This window comes from Hyperolius riggenbachi, chromosome 6, assembly GCF_040937935.1.
Source record: "Hyperolius riggenbachi isolate aHypRig1 chromosome 6, aHypRig1.pri, whole genome shotgun sequence".
NCBI classification, from domain to species: Eukaryota; Metazoa; Chordata; class Amphibia; order Anura; family Hyperoliidae; genus Hyperolius; species Hyperolius riggenbachi.
This window is the reverse complement of record NC_090651.1, coordinates 288,332,077-288,348,534: the sequence shown is the minus strand read 5'-3', so window position 1 is coordinate 288,348,534 and position 16,458 is coordinate 288,332,077. Positions and strand designations below refer to the sequence as shown.

Genomic DNA, 16,458 nt, shown 5'->3' with positions numbered 1-16,458 from the left:
ATCATATAACAGAGATAATACAGCCACTGTGCAACTAGAAAAGGCTGCAGTTAGACAGAGCACAATAGAACAGGTATAGGAACTTATAGGATAGAAGAAATAAAGATGAAAATGTTGTTACAGAGTCTCTTCAAAGGACTTACGAGGCGAAACGCGGAAAAAAAGTGAATCACTTTCCTCATCTTTTAAGGCACGGAGGACGCCGTCCGCGCCCTCCGTGCCGATCCGCCGGGTCCCCCCGCTCATTAGCCGGCTGCCGACCCCATGGCCCGGGCTCTCTCGCCTCTCCTAAGATGGCCGCATCCTTTGCCCGCGGCTGCGCAGTCCGCATAGCCGCAAGTGCGGCTGCGCAGTTCTAGAGCCAACCCCCCGGATCCACACTACGTAGCGTGGATGGGAGGGTTGGCCCTAGAGCTGTGCAGCCGCACTCGCGGCTATGCGGACTGCACAGCCGCAGGCAAAGGATGCGGCCATCTTAGGAGAGGCGAGAGAGCCCGACCCCACGGCCCGTGGGGTCGGCAGCCGGCCCGGGGGGCTAATGAGCGGGGGGACCCGGCGGATCGGCGCGGAGGGCGTGGACGGCGTCCTCCGTGCCTTAAAAGATGAGGAAAGTGATTCACTTTTTTTCCGCGTTTCGCCTCGTAAGTCCTTTAAGGACAATATATTATTGTTTTCATTTATCCGTATTTCATAAATATATTTACAGATTATTTGTGGAAACAAGGTCTTAGAACACCAGCAGATGGATTGATAACATTACAAAGTGGCTAATGTAACCATACAAACAAAGAAACTGCACAGACACATTCATGCCGTTCAAGGTTAGCCACCCGTGAATGTATAACGTTTATTCATCTCTCCACTACTTTCCCACTTGTTATTATGAATTGCACATTTAGTTTACACTGTAATAAAATAATTGATAGATTGGTTATGATGATAATTCCTGTGGTTACAGAACACCAGGATAATCTAAGAGAGAAGGGAAACACCAGGAGCCCAATGGTGCAGTCAATCAATTAATATACTCACAAAGGTAGGTTGCAAAGCCTAGCAACCATCGTAAGAGCCTGCAGAAAAATGACCGTCCCTGCTCGGTTTTCCAGGTCTGTAAAACAGGAATTGGTTGGTTGCACTCCTAGGGTTTTTTATTCGGATAAAGCTAGGAAACTTCTGCCTACCAATGTGAAGGTTTAAAACGAACAATACATAGGCTGGAGGTGCCTGGTATGCAGCCAAAAGACAGGCTGTAATAGGGGTTGTAGTCTTTTAGGCGGACCTATATCACATCATTGTATATCAAAATTGTTTTATATTAGAAGATTAGTATTCGATTCGCCACCCTATACATCATTGAGATAAACTTTGACCCCTTACCTCACAGTCAGCAAACACATGGCAGCTAATCAGCTAGCACCCCTTCCTGGACCCCCCACCCCTCTATCAAAAAGCAGTAGCGGTGGCCATATTGGATTAATTCTCTGCTGGCTGCTGACTGTTAGTGAGAGCAGGGTCAGACTTGCTGCAAATAGGTAGGGAAAGCATTAGCTAGGCCCGTGTTCTTGTTCCCCACTTGCTGTGAAAGCACCCCAAACAGGCCTTTTAAGGGCTAGCACATCGTTCTCCTGTGGTTTTTTTTTTGCCTCATTAAGTTGCGGGCACAGAACCACTCCAGTGCATTATTTCACGTGTTCTAATAGTACTATTGCATTTCTCTGTGTGAGACACTCCACAGCCCACTGACCCCCATAGCTGTACATAATGTGATTTCTGCCCTTTTGGGATTAAAACCAGACTTTGCTTCAATTTCGTAATGTTTGATGGAACTTTTGGCATGGATCCCTCTCCGGCAAGCCCCTGTCCAGCTGTTAGATCCCTTGAAAGAACTGTTCCGTCACTTTTGTGGGCAGGTCTGTAGGTTTTAAAGTGCGTCTGCCCATTGAAATCTATGGCGGTTCGCCAGATTCGCCTGTTCGTGAACATTTGCTGAATTCTATGTTCGCGACATCTCTACCTATCATGGGGACCTCGGAGGATGGGAAGCAGAAAACGATGGCACGATTATGGTCCAGTGTTAGTTCTATCACATTCCACTAGAAGACATTTGTATAAATTAAGTCTATGTACCACAGTAAAGTACAATATAACAGTATATATGTGATATTGTGGCTAAGGGGTGTATGTGTTACGGCCAGAACCCGAAGTTTGTCCACTTCGCGTTGTGGCTGGCCACTTCGGGTTCTGGCTGGTCAATGTGCGAAGTGGCCGCGGCGCTGCGGCCAATGTCCGAAATGAGCCAGCACCGATAATTTTCCCTGGTGCTTGCTCCGCCCCAGCCTCTCTGCTATCGGCTTTCAGTCAGCCGGAGACAAACGAGTCCCCCACTCCTCGAGTCGTTCGTGGCTGCAGGAAAGCAGAACGGGGAGCGCTGCAGACATTGCTGCTGTTATCACCCGCTCTGCAGGGACGAACGAATTCCTGCTTTCCTGCCTCTGCCTTCCTGCAGCCACAAACAACTCTGGGTGGACGCAAGTGTCCTCAGGCTGTCAGAAGCCGATAGCAGGGAGGCAGGGGGCGGAGCCAAAGCCGGGGAAAATGATCGGAGCCGCCAGGATTCGGCTCATTTCGGACATTGGCCGCAGTGCCGCGGCTAATTCGCACATTGACCGGCCAGAACCTGAAGTGGCCAGCCACAACGCGCAGTGGCCAAACTTCGGGTTCTGGCCGTAACATATGCAATAAACTGTGTGCAATTCATTATGCTCTACGCATCATGCGTAAGACTTTATGCACATCATTCTGCTTAACACAGTTTATTTTATACACGTTGGGCCCTGATCACAAAACTTAAACTACTTATTTATCGCCTAACTGATAAAAATAACCTTTCAACACATTTGCAAGCAAAACATTCACTCAAAGTAAGTTGTTCCTGATTAACTTCATTTCAGTATTACTTTTCTTTCCTTAATTATATTTTTGCTTTTTGGGAGCTTAAAAAATGTAAAATCCACAAGGTGAATACGAAGGAAAACAGGTGAAAAAGCTGTGTGAATCATGTCCATTGTGACTAACATTGTTTTCTTGCAGTGCTAGAGCTTCAAAGTTCAGAGTTGGAAATGTCACTGTCATATAGCATTTGTATGTTCTCCATGTTACCTCTGGGAATTCAGGTTTCCATCCACATGCTGAAAACCAACTGGCAAGTTAACTTTATTTTCCTCAAACTTGCCCTATACTATGGTTTAATTAGATTGTGAGTTTATGTAAGGGACAGCGAGTAACAAACTGATAAATGTACTCTGTATAGTGCTGAGGAAAATGGAAATGTGACAGTACAAATAAATAACAATACTTGTTCACACAATATGACCCATGAAATTGCATATTTATACAGAAATCCATAATATCCCTTAATTCCTGCACACACACTCAACCAAACCAACTGATTGTCATCTGATTTTGGTCTGTTGGACAACAATCAGGCATGTGTACGCGTGGCTACACAACTGCACAAGCGGTTTGCCGGATCCATCCGGTGAATCAACTCACATGACTGTTGGGCTGATGTGATGCAGTTGGCCACGTGTGCACAGCTTCGTCTGAACTCTGTACTTCTTTTGAACGTGGCCATTTCGTGCAGTCCTTTGTTTCGCTTACCTGCACAGTCTGTAAATTAGTTGCTCGTTCAAGTCGGTTGGTGTGTGGAAAATACAAGTCATGTGAACGGTTTGTTGTGGTGTTGGTCGTATACCTTGTTGGACATGTGTACATACCTTAACCAGTTTAGCGCCCGGGGACAGTATATATACGCCCTTCCAGACTATACTTCCACGCCTGGGGAGTAGATATGCGCATCGCCACCGCCCACGCTCCCACTAACGCGGGAGTATGCATCGCCGCCTGTTAACCCAGAGATCAATGAATGGGACCGCAGTTCCCATTCATTGATCTAAGTACCCGCAGCAATGATTCAATGAGAAGCCGCAATCATTCTGAAAAAAAAAGTTACACATCCACAGTTCAATTCCTGTAATAGTGGCCTCTAATGATCCAATCTTTTTCATCCCATCTCACCAAATCTATGTAGTAGAAGGGTAAATTGAGTGAATATACTGAATGGATACTTTAGGCAGTTACCTTATAGAAATATAGCAAAAAGGAAGGGATCCGCACATATCCTAAAATGCTCCTTTATTGTGGACGTATCCAAAAAACACCAATCATGCATCTATAGCTGACATGTTTCAGACCTGCTGGTCCTTAATCATAGCTATGATTAAGGACCAGCAGGTCTGAAACATGTCAGCTATAGATGCATGATTGGTGTTTTTTGGATACGTCCACAATAAAGGAGCATTTTAGGATATGTGCGGATCCCTTCCTTTTTGCTATAGTTTCTTGGATTTGGCCTCCTTGGTTCCAGCACTGTCCCCCTTTGAGTGAGCGGTGTTCCGGTGCTTTTTTCCTTATAGAAATATACATAGAAATGGTAAGATTGGATGAAAAAGATTGGATCATTAGTGGCCACCATAAGCGTGCAGGACGCATTGAAAAAAAAATGTCTGCAGACATCTTGTGGCCAAATAGTAAAATGACACCTACATACTTTTTTTAATAAAAAGACCTACACTTAGGCTGGATTCACAGTGGTAAGTTGCATAACGCACGAGTTTAAACGAGTGTGAACTGCAATGGAGGCTGGGCATAGACTTTAATGCAAAGCCTGCCTGCAGCAAGTTAGAATAACGCGACCCATTACTGTGAACAAGTCCATAGAATAGTATGAGCAGTAAGTTGCCATGCAAAATTTTTCTGCAATGCAACTGAGTACTGTGAACCTAGCCTTAATTTATAACTAACTCATTACCTCCAATACAAATTCACAAAACATGCGCTTTAGGAATGACACTGCACTCCGTGGTTCGCGTTTAAAATATGTCAATGTGCAGACATAAAATCTAAAAGATAATAAAATAAAAACACGCTCATATGTCTCCAGGACACAAAGGGTTACAGTCTCACAGTTCTGTAGTTCATAAATCTCCACAGGGCTCCACTTGCAGGAGTACTAAACTGTTCATCCAACTCTGTGCCAGGACAATCACATCCACATGCAATGAAAGAAAAGACAATACATAGCGTAAACCTGCAACTACTAGTTGCTCTAGGACAGAACCCACCACCAGAGTAATCAAGGTGTGTGGATGCCAGAGACCACCTCAGACCAACACCAGTGCCAGGACCCCCCTCTGTGTCCGCACTCACTGCGCTAGCCTCCCAAGTCTCCGGAGGTAGGATTTAACAGCAGGAGGGGAAACCAGCCAGTCACACCTTTCCAATGCACTCTAGTCCAGCACACACTGCAACTAAGAGACACTGATATAGCGTAAATCCGTTATTTAATAAAAAGTGTTAAAACAATTGCACTCACAAGTGTCAGTGGATCAGAAGCACATAGCATAACAGTTAGGGTCCCCCGGGAAAACACTCAGCTGCTGCTGTATCAGATCCTCTTTCACTCACTCTCTCTCCCAGCATTACTTCCTATCCTATCCAGTCTCGTGTGTTAAAGCTCCGCCCTATGCATTTCGTCATGCCAATGACTCAACAGGGGCTGTTGAACAACAGCCCCTAATGAGTCATTGGCATGACGAAATGGGGAGTATTAGACCTGTCCCCACTCAGGATTAAGACGTCGCTCTCTGTAGATTGGAAAAAAGGGAACCAAGTCCCCTCCACCAGGGGTGGACACACTTGTTGTACAGTTGTACAGAGGCGCCAAAAGTATAATAGTAGGATAAAATGTTTTAAAAGAGAACAATGGGGGGTTAGTGGTGGACTTACCTCCCCAAAGTAGACACAGAAAAATTTTGCTTATTTCAGCAAAAGTGATCTATTTACATACTCCGGATAGATGCAACACGTTTCGTGGGCACATCCCTCTTCTTCAGGCAATAAAATTGGAGTACAATCAACTCATACGTTCTCAGTACAAGCTTAGCGCCTCCATTGTTCTCTTTTAAAACATTTTATCCTACTTTTATACTTGTGGCGCCTCTGTACAACTGTACAATACTCTCCCATAAATCCCCATATAAAAAAATTGCATACTTTTTTTTTTTAAATGACAATTTAAAAAAACACATAAATAGTTACCTTAGGGACTGGACTTTTTTAAATATATATGTCAATAAGGTATATTAATGTTGTTTTTGTAAATTATGGGCTTGTAAGTTGTAAATTGTGATGGACGCAAAACTGAACAAAATGAACCTTTATTTCCAAATAAAATATTGGCACCATACATTGTGATAGGGACATAATTTAAATGGTGTAATATCCGGTAAAAATGGGCAAATAACGTATGTGGGTTTTAATTATGGTGGCATCTAATATTTAAAAAGTATAATGGACGAAATCCGAGAAGAAATGATTCCCCCCCCCCCTTTTTTTTCATATTATTCTTGTTAAAATACATTCGCAATAAAATAATTCTTAGCATAATACACCACCCAAAGAAAGCCTAATTGGTGGCGAAAAAAAACAAGATATAGATTGTTTCATTGTGATAAATAGTGATAAAGTTATAGGCCAATGAATGGAAGGAGGGGTGAAAGATGAAAATTGCTCTAGTGCACAAAGGGGAAAACCCCCTCAGTGGTGAAGTGGTTAAGGCTTCTTTCACTGGTTGTTTCCATGGGTTTTCATGCAATGCGCATGTTGTGCAATCTGAAAACATATGAAAAAAGCCACAGAGAGCATTTTGAATGTTTACACTACATGAGCGGTGTGAGATACAGAATAGCACAGCAGTGAGCCTTTTCAGGCATATTGCATGCCAGTGTCAGTCCATGGGTAGTACAAGCAAACACAAGCAGCTTGCATGCTTACACATTTCACATCTTTTCATTATTTTTCTTTGAAAATTAAAGCATAATAAAACAAAGTGCAGTCATAAAAAATACATTGAGAAACTCATGGAAGCACGTAAAAACACACACAATATGAATTGAAATAAATGTATTTGTATATAAGCATTAATATTTTTTGGGACAAAAGGATTCCCGCACAATGTCCTTAAAGAGACACTGTAGGGGGGTCAGGGGAAAATGAGTTGAAGTTACCCTTGGCTTCGAATGGTCCCCCACAGACATCCTGTGCCCGCGCAGCCACTCCCCAATGCTCCGGCCCCGCCTCTGGTTCACTTTTGGAAGTTCAGACTTTAAATTCTGAAAACCACTGCACCTGCATTGCCGTGTCCTTGCTTCCCCTGATGTCACCAGGAGCGTACTGCACAGGGACAGAGTATACTAGTGTCCATAAGAGAAAGAGAACGTCTGGTACTATAGTTTATTTACAGCAGACAAAGATACAAAAGCTTGTGCAAAACGTTGTTGTGCAAAAAGCAAATGTGCAGTAGAAAACTGACATGCATAAAACAGTTATCATTAGAGTGGATCCAATTGCTGTACCTGGGTGGTGGGAGGTAGCAGGTGTGGGCGCCGCTGGTGCACGGCCTTACGACCGTTTCGCTAGGCTAAACGCCAGGCTTCTTCTGAGGTGGGGTGTCCACACCTGCTACCTCCCACCACCCAGGTACAGCAATTGGATCCACTCTAATGATAACTGTTTTATGCATGTCAGTTTTTTACTGCACATTTGCTTTTTGCACAGCAAAGTTTTGCACAAGCTTTTGTATCTTTGTCTGCTGTAAATAAACTATAGTGCCAGACGTTCTCTTTCTCTTATGGACATTGCTGCATTTATTGCTTTAGTCTTGAGCACATAGTTTTGGAACCTGGGTGATGAAGCACAGTCATCCATTGATCCAGTGAACCCCGTGTGCCTGCCTGTTCTCCCAATACTTGTACACAGACCATACTAGGCCTGCGCCGTGCGCTCCTGGTGACATCAGGGGAAGCGAGGACACGGCAACGCAGGCGCAGTGATTTTCAGACTTTAACCACTTGGCCCTATCTGGACGGATATATCCGTCCAGATAGACTGTGTTGCTCCTGCAGCGTGGTGCGCGCGATCGGGCGTGATCCCGCTGCCTGCCGCTAGCCCCCCGATCAGTGAATGGGAATATAATTCCCATTCACCGATCGAAGCCCCCCCCGGAGAAATACCGACGCTTTCTAAGCAGAGAGTGCAGTATTTCTGCCCGGAAAATTTTTTTGCAGCCTCCTAATAGTTCCTGGCAGCATGATCGTATGCTCCAGGAACTTTTTTGACTGTGGCCATCTTGTGGCCAAATAATAAACTGCACCCACATACATTTTTTAAATAAAGAATTACATTATATTACACCTAAAAATAGCTGTTTACCTCCCAAACTAAAATCACCCACATACATTTTTTATTTAAAAAATAAATAAAAAAATTACAATTAAAAAAACTACATAAATAGTTACCTAAGGGTCTAAACTTTTTAAATATACATGTTAAGAGAGCATCTTATTAATTTTTTTTTTAATTATAAGCTTGTAAATAGTGATGAACGCAAATTGAAAAAATGCACCTTTATTGCTAAATAAAATATTGGCGCCATAAATTGTGATAGGGACATAATTTAAAAGGCGTAATAAGTGGGACAAATACGCAAATAAAATACATGAGTTTTAATTACGATAGCATGTATTAATTTTAAACTACAATGGCCAAAAACTGAGAAATAATGATTTTTTTCCATTTCTTTCTTAATCTTCCTGTTAAAATGGATTGAGAAAAAAAGAATTCTTAGCAAAATGTACTACCTAAAGGAAGCCTAATTAGTGGCGGAAAAAACAAGATATTGATCAATTAATTGTGATTTTGTGATTAGTAGCGATAAAGTTATTGGCGAATGAATGGGAGGTGAACGTTGCTCGGATGCATGAGATTTTCCACGCTGTAGGCTGAAGTATCGGTGAGTGGCTGCACGGGCACAGGATGTCTGCGGGGGACCATTAGAAGCCCCGGGTAACTTCAACTCATTTTCCCCCGACCACCCTACAGTATCCCTTTAAGATCGAGGTCCTTTATTATGGACGTATCCACGTAAATTCACACATCACCAGCTGACATGTTTCGGACCTTGGTCCTTAATCATAGCTACCAAGGTCCAAAACATGTCAGCTGGTGATGTGTGAATTGACGTGGAAACATCCATAATAAAGGATCTCGATCTTATGGACATTGTGCGGGCATCCTTTTGTCCCTGTGTATTATTGGATTGGCTACCCTGGTCCTGGCACTGTCCTAGTCTGGTGTGAGCGGTTCTCCCCAGTTTTTATCATTAATATTTTTTAGTGTAAGAGAGGCCTAATTCTGTTATGGATAAATGTGTATGAACAGTTTTGTAAAGACACATAAAATCGTGCTTTTCTCCTGGTGGACTCAAAGCACTTCAGGGCTGCAGTCATTTAGGGTGCACTCCACGGGTGACCAGGATAATTATGTATTCTTACCTAAATACTCCTTACTGTTTTACATACTAAGCCAGGACTCGAACCCTGGTCAAAGGTTCGACTCCCACATCAATTGCAACAGCCTTAACCAGTACGCTATGCAGATGAGTAAAAACTGAATCATATGGCCAAGTTCCTCAGTATAAGAAACTGAATGACTAAGATACATTTTAAAAAAAAGAAGATATCAAGTGAAAGGACAAGTGAACTGAAAGAAATATAAAGGCTACCATATTTATTTCCTTGTAAACAATACCAGTTGCCAGGAAGTCCTGCTTAGCTCAAACTGTAGTAGTATCTGGAATACACACCTGAAACGCGTACGAGAGAAATCAGTGCGGGAGAGTTGGACGCAGGATACAGCCGGTATATGGCTGATCCTGCTGCTGCACAAGTCCCGGCCGCGCTACATACTATTCCCCCTCCAGGCCACCATGGATTGTGGGGAATAAAATAATTCGGTTTCCAGCAATTGCTGGAAGCCGAATTATTGTGTTTTAAAAGTAACTTCAGCTCCGTCTTCTGACGGCGCCGGAGTTACTCTGTGTGCGCTGCTATAGCTGTAATTCCTATTACGGTCTATGGTGGCGCCGGCTGCGTCCAAATCTCCTGCGCTGCATTCACTGCGTTCGCCTGAAACAAGCATGAGGCTAATCCAGTCAGACTTCAGTCAGAAGCATCTGATTTGCATATGCTTGTTCAGGGTCTATGGCTAAAAGCATTAGAGGCAGCTGATCAGCAGGGTAGCCAGGCAACTGGTTTTGTTTAAAAGGAAATAAATATGGCAGCCGCCATATCTCTCTCAGTTCAGGTGTCCTGTAAAGAAACATGGAAGCAAAAAAATAAATACATTATATAATGAATTGGTTGTGTAGTACGGATAATTATTAGAACATTAGTAGCAAAGAAAATATTCTCATATTTTTATTTTCAGTTAGTTTTTTTTATAACATTGCATCATTCTCTAATATTTGCAGTTTACACACTACTCATCATTCTAAATGATTTTACAGAGCAGGTAAGTGAACTTTTAAACTCTTCTCTGCAGAGAAAAATAAAATACAATGACTGACAGTTGAGACAACAAGCTTCAGAAGACAGAGCTCTCTGCGACTTTGAAAGTCGTGGAACTCAATGACTCTTTTGCATAGATGACAACTGGAGTTTCTTAACTCTTCCTGTACTGGAATCAATATTAAACTTAGGTGTCTGCTCCTCATGTTTTATTTCTTGGCTGTACTACACATACAAATCATATCATAAAAAAAAAAAAAATCGCTTCAGTGTCTGCATATATTTGTCAAGACACAATGGAGTATATTCACTAAACCACAGTATACTTTATGTATGCAGGAAGCACAGGTACAGTTTACTGGGTTTTATGGAAATTACATATTGCTTTCCTCAGTTGTTCATTTAATATGAGTTAAACAAATTATTATTTTTTTTTACACTTTTTGCGTACTACCTGCTCACAAAGTGTACTGGGGTTTAGTGTACACATCCCCAATGCCATAACCACACCTCCTATCCTCCTTCCCCACCCCGATTTACATTCTTAAAATTATCAGAGATGCAGCTTTACTAGATTTGACACATGCTTGCCTCGTGTGTGATTCAGACACTACAGATGAATGAAAGATCAGCTGGATGTCCGGTAACTGGTATTGTTTAAAAAAATAAATAAATAAATAAACATGGCAGCCTACATATCCCTGTCACTTCAGGTGTCCTTTAAGTGGTGCTTAGAGCTATTAACTTGCCTTAAAAGAGGTTAACTATTTCTTCATCACTGAATTGTTGTTCAAGATTCACACTTGACTGTTTTGGAAGCATCTTCTAGCATGCAAATTTGCATTAGAACTTACTGATCCCAAAAAATTCTTCTGCGCTATATGTCTAAAAATTGCAGCCAAAGTTCAGTTCTAAGCAAAAATCTTTCAAAATACAATCCAATACTTCAGCACAGACAGGCATGGGCTCACGAGAAGTTAAGAGTCCCTAGGGACTTGAATTTGTGATTTAAATGAGGCTTAATTTCCTCAGGTGTGCGGCTGGATCTGAAGGGGTTAGTTACCCATAGGTCTGTCGTCTACCCTGCACTCCAAACAGCTTGCACGCGTCCTATTGGATGCGTTGCAAGCCTCACCACCGCGCACTACCTCCTTCTGGCTTGAAGGAGGAAGTGCGCGTAGTGAGGATTGCAACGCGTGCAATAGGACGCTTGCAAGCAGTTTGGAGCGCAGGGAGGACCACGGACTTATGGGTAACTATTAACTAACCCCTTCATATCCAGCCACACACCAATCGTGAGCCCATGCCTGAGCACAGATAATCCATCACCACATCAAAAAATGGAAACTCTTACCAGCAGGGCCGGCCAGCTCATGAGGCGGGGTGAAACTTTTGCCTCAGGCGGCAAATTTCCAGGGGCGGCACCCGCCCGTCCGTGGGTGCGGGGAGCCGGCCGCCGAGCTGGAGGGGTAGCTGGCAGGACGGGGGTATTGGGCCAGCGGTGGGGAGGGGGGTCGGACCCCCCCCTTCCTCGCCTGGGTCCCCCGTCCTCCGCTTCCCTCCAGCCTTAAATAGAAGCAGCCGCTATGTGTTAGAGGCACGGGCGGGGAGGACTCACCTCTTCCTCGTTCCAGCGTGCGCTCCACTGACGTCACTTCCTGCAACGCTGCAGGAAGTGACGTCAGTGGAGCGCACGCTGGGAAGAGGTGAGTGTCCTCCCCACCCGTGCCTCTTACACATAGCGGCTGCTTCTATTTAAGGCTGGAGGGGAGCGGAGGACGGGGGACCCAGGTGAGGGAGCGGGGGGTCCGACCCACCTCCCCGCCGCTGGCCCAATACCCCTGTCCTGCCAGCTACCCCTCCAGCTCGGCGGCCCCCCAGAGCGCCCCCCCACGGGGGGGGGGCGGTGTCAATTTTTAAAAAATTTGCCTCAGGCGGCAAAAAGTCTAGGGCCGGCCCTGCTTACCAGATCCTATAGACCCACATTATAAGGTCTGTACAGGGCTCAGTGCAGACAGGCAGCGGAGCATCGATCTGCCAGCCTCTTCTCCTTCCTCTCAGTTTCCACCTCGCTGAGTAATATTCTGGAGTTGCGCTCACATAATAGCTATGTAAAAAGAAATAAAAAGCGCCTCTAAGCTTAACCTGAATTGCAGGATTTATTTGCAACTGACAAAAATATATAAAAATATAAAACAAAACACTTACATCGGGGCCCTTTTACAGGGACCGGCTGTAGTATCTTGAATAAAATGCGGTATGCCATCCACCAGCCACGTTCATCATTGCCCAACCGGTTTTACTTTAAAAGCTTTGTCTGGGTAGCCTGTGATGAAGCTTTTAAAGGGAAAGACATTTTTTTTTTTAGTACTTTTCCAATTCCTAAGTGCTGAAAAGTTATTTTTTTAAAATAAGATGAAAAATTAGCTACTAGGAGAAAATGTTAATTGGATAAGTGCTATAGTCCTCATACAATTTGCCTTTTGTGCTAAGTTTTCTTCCAGGAAATCATTTTTCATTTTCTCTTTGGAATAACTTTTTAGTAGTGATGGGGAGTCCGGCTCTTTTCAATGAATCGTTTTGTTCGATTCAATTGATTAAAAAGAACCGGATAATGAACCGAATCATTTGATTAATTTCACTGTGGATGGTGTGGCTAGCAGTAACTTGTTGCTAGTCACTCCCTTCCCCTGCTAATTGGCCCAGGCATCTATTATTCCTCCTCCTGGCTCCTTCTCCTTCAGCTGTCTGTGGGCCCTTTTCCACTAGCTGCGTTTTTGACAAAAACACAAAAAGCATGCGTTTGCTGATTCTAAGTGCAGCCTGTTTAAAATAATCTTGGGTGGCCTTTTCCACTGCTGCATTCCAATTAAAAAAAAAAAAACACGAACGCATGTCTGTGCGATTATGAAGCGTTTTGCGTTTCAATGTAAAGTATAGGAACGCATGAAACATGCTTTGATTTAACCACTAGTATCTATTTTTAAAAATCAAGACACTTGCCAATCAGAAAAACGCAAACGCGTAAAAAACAAAAAACGCACATCAAAATTGGTCGGTTTTGCATTTTGCAGTGGAAAAGGACCCTGTGCAGCTGGCTGTCTCATCCACTGAACTGATTCGGTTCAGTGTGATGAGTCAGATCACTCAACTCATATGAACCAATCACTCATAAACCGGACACACACCACTACTTTTTAGCACTCTAAAAAGTTTTACAATTTAAAAAGAACCAAAAAGTAGGTGAAAAGTACTCTCAAAATTATTCTGAGTATTTTCCTTCTTGCTGGTGGATTAAAAGACATGTTATTGATACTGTAAGGTGTGAAAATACCACCAAGGAGAAAACTTAGGAGAAAAAGTGAATTGGATCAGACTCACTGGCATCAATTCATCAAGGCTGTTGAATAAATAAAAAAACAAGTCAGGAAAATATTTTAGACTTTTGTGTGCCAATTCATCAATATTTTCACAGATGCGGCAGAAGTTCTGTAATTCTCCGAAGCCCAGTTGTTGGTAACAGCAGAAGAGTGTGAGTTGTTTGTGTTACACCTGTTCTCTGTGCAGAGACAGCATTACAATAGTAAGAGGCATCCCGATGTCCCTTTAGATGTACATGTTTTGCTTCTGCCTCTGCTCGCTCTGAATTTCTCTATTAGTCTCCATTAGTCTTTCTTAACATTTTATTTCTTTGCCACAGCTTAGAGGAAGTTCCAAGAAACTTTAAACATTCCCCCGCTTAGGGGCTTTCCACATTAGCTACTCTGCATCTTAAAACAGGAACAGAAGAGGTTAAACTGCCGAAGGGAGGCAGGGGAAGCATCTTTTGTCCTTTCTCTCTCTGCTCTGCTCCTGGGGGTAGGAAAGCAGGACCCACCGGGTCCAATCAAAATCACTTGCAGGAGACACGGCTGTTCCTATTGGCTTCTGCTCCTGTCAGTCATAGGGAATCACCTCTGCTTCAGAGAGTTTTGTGAGTCCCGTACTGATTCCGACAGAGGTGAACTGCCCATAATATTCCAGGGCTGTACCGCATGCTGTAACCTTGATGCATTGACATTGAGGCCCAGTGCACACTGAGTGGATCCGCCTGAAAATCCGCTTGGCTAATGTATTTGAATGGGCTGGTGCAAACCGGCGGTTTGAGGTTTTTAGCAAACCGCAAATGTGCCTCCTGCTGCACGTTTGCAGTTTGCTAAAAACCTCAAACCGCCTGTGTGCACCAGCCCATTCAAATACATTAGCCAAGTGGAATTTCAGGCGGATGCGGCCGGCGGATTGCATCAAAATCCGCTCGGTGTGCATGGGGCCACATCTCACAGTCCACACCAAAAAACGCTAGCGTTTTGTGGATCTGCTAGCGGTTTTGGTGTACACTGGGCCTTACTGACGGGTTGAGGTGCTTACTGCACAAGTCAGTATTTTACCTCACTGCTCAGTAATTTCAGCTTTTCATGCGGTAACAGGCTTGATGAATTGACACTTTCCTAAGTGATCAGTAAAATCAGCTGTTTTCAGCATTACCGAATGCTGAAAATTCACGCTTTCTATGAAGACAAATATACCGTATTTTTCGGACTATAAGACGCTCCGGACTATAAGACGCACCCAGGTTTAGAAGGCAAAAACCAGGGGAAAAAAAAATACTAAGCCTAGGTGCATCCATGGTCCAGGAGTGTCTTATGGACCTTTACCCCCTCCCCAAGATGTCTCTAAATTACACTGCCTAACTTCACTAACCACTGCTGCCCCCACTAACTATACTACATTTCACAAATCCACTGATACCACCTTCTCCAGCTACACTACACTACACTACACAACACAAACCCCTGCTCTCCCCCAAAACACTAGCTATGCTAACCACTACAATATAAATGAGATCTATCTCACCTATCCAGCCTGGGTGGCATCTGTTCCCTGCTTCAGTAATAAATCTGTCCCCTCAGCAATAGCCCGATGAGTTTTCCCCGCATCAGCAATGAGCCTGTCACCGCAGCGAGGAGGCAGCAGCTCAATACAAAGTTTTCCCGCATCAGAGTGTCCGTCGGAGGAGGCAGCCACTTGATACAAAGTTTCCAGCATCAGCCAGAATGTCCATCGGAGGAGGCAGCCACTTGATACAAAGTTTCCAGTATCAGCCAGAATGTCCGTGGGAGGAGGCAGCCACTGGATACAAAGTTTCCAGCATCAGCCAGAATGTCCGTGGGAGGAGGCAGCCACTGGATACAAAGTTTCCAGCATCAGCCAGAGTGTCCCCGCAGCGAGTCAGCAGCAGCCCGACCTAAAGTATTTCCTGAATCAGCGTGATCAGAGCAGTACAAAGACACCTTCAGCCGCTATATCGGCAGAGTCCTCTGAGGCTTCCATACTGTGTTGTTTACTGGCGCCCTCCAATCACCCGCAGCGCACGTGCGCGGGGTTATGGGCTGACACCAATAAACAACACAGTATGGAAGCCTCAGAGGACTCTGCCGATATAGCGGCTGAAGGTGTCTTTTTGTACTGCTCTGATCACACTGATTCAGGAAGTACTTTAGGTCGGGCTACTGCTGACTCGCTGCGGGGACACTCTGGCTGATGCTGGAAACTTTGTATCGAGTGGCTGCCTCCTCGCACGGACATTCTGGCTGATGCGGGGGAACTTTGTATCGAGCGGCTGCCTCCTCCCTGCGGACACTCTGGCTGATGCGGGGAAACTTTGTATCCAGCTGCTGCCTCCTCACTTTGGACACTCTGGCTGATGCGGGGAAACTTCATAGCGGCTGCTGCTATCATCGGACACATGCGCCCCCATATAGGTAAAAGCTGCATTCGGACTATAAGACGCAGTGACTTTTTCACCCCACTTTTGGGGGAGAAAAAGTGCGTCTTATAGTCCGAAAAATACGGTAAACCTTGCCTTATGCTTCATACACACTTGAGATAACAGTCTTTGGAAAATGCAAGATCACAGACCAATTTTACCCCCTTCCATGTAGTATGAGAGCCA

At 44.2% G+C, this 16,458-nt stretch overlaps 1 long non-coding RNA gene across 1 annotated transcript; it reads right to left on the bottom strand.

The window, feature by feature from the left end:
- Positions 1-12,453: 12,453 nt before the first annotated feature.
- On the bottom strand, positions 12,454-15,818 carry LOC137522786 (uncharacterized). Its single transcript, XR_011022441.1, has 3 exons — positions 15,360-15,818; positions 12,675-12,803; positions 12,454-12,573 (listed from the first exon to the last, which is right to left on the bottom strand). It is a non-coding gene; the product is annotated as an uncharacterized lncRNA (long non-coding RNA).
- Between the last annotated feature and the right edge of the window lie 640 nt (positions 15,819-16,458).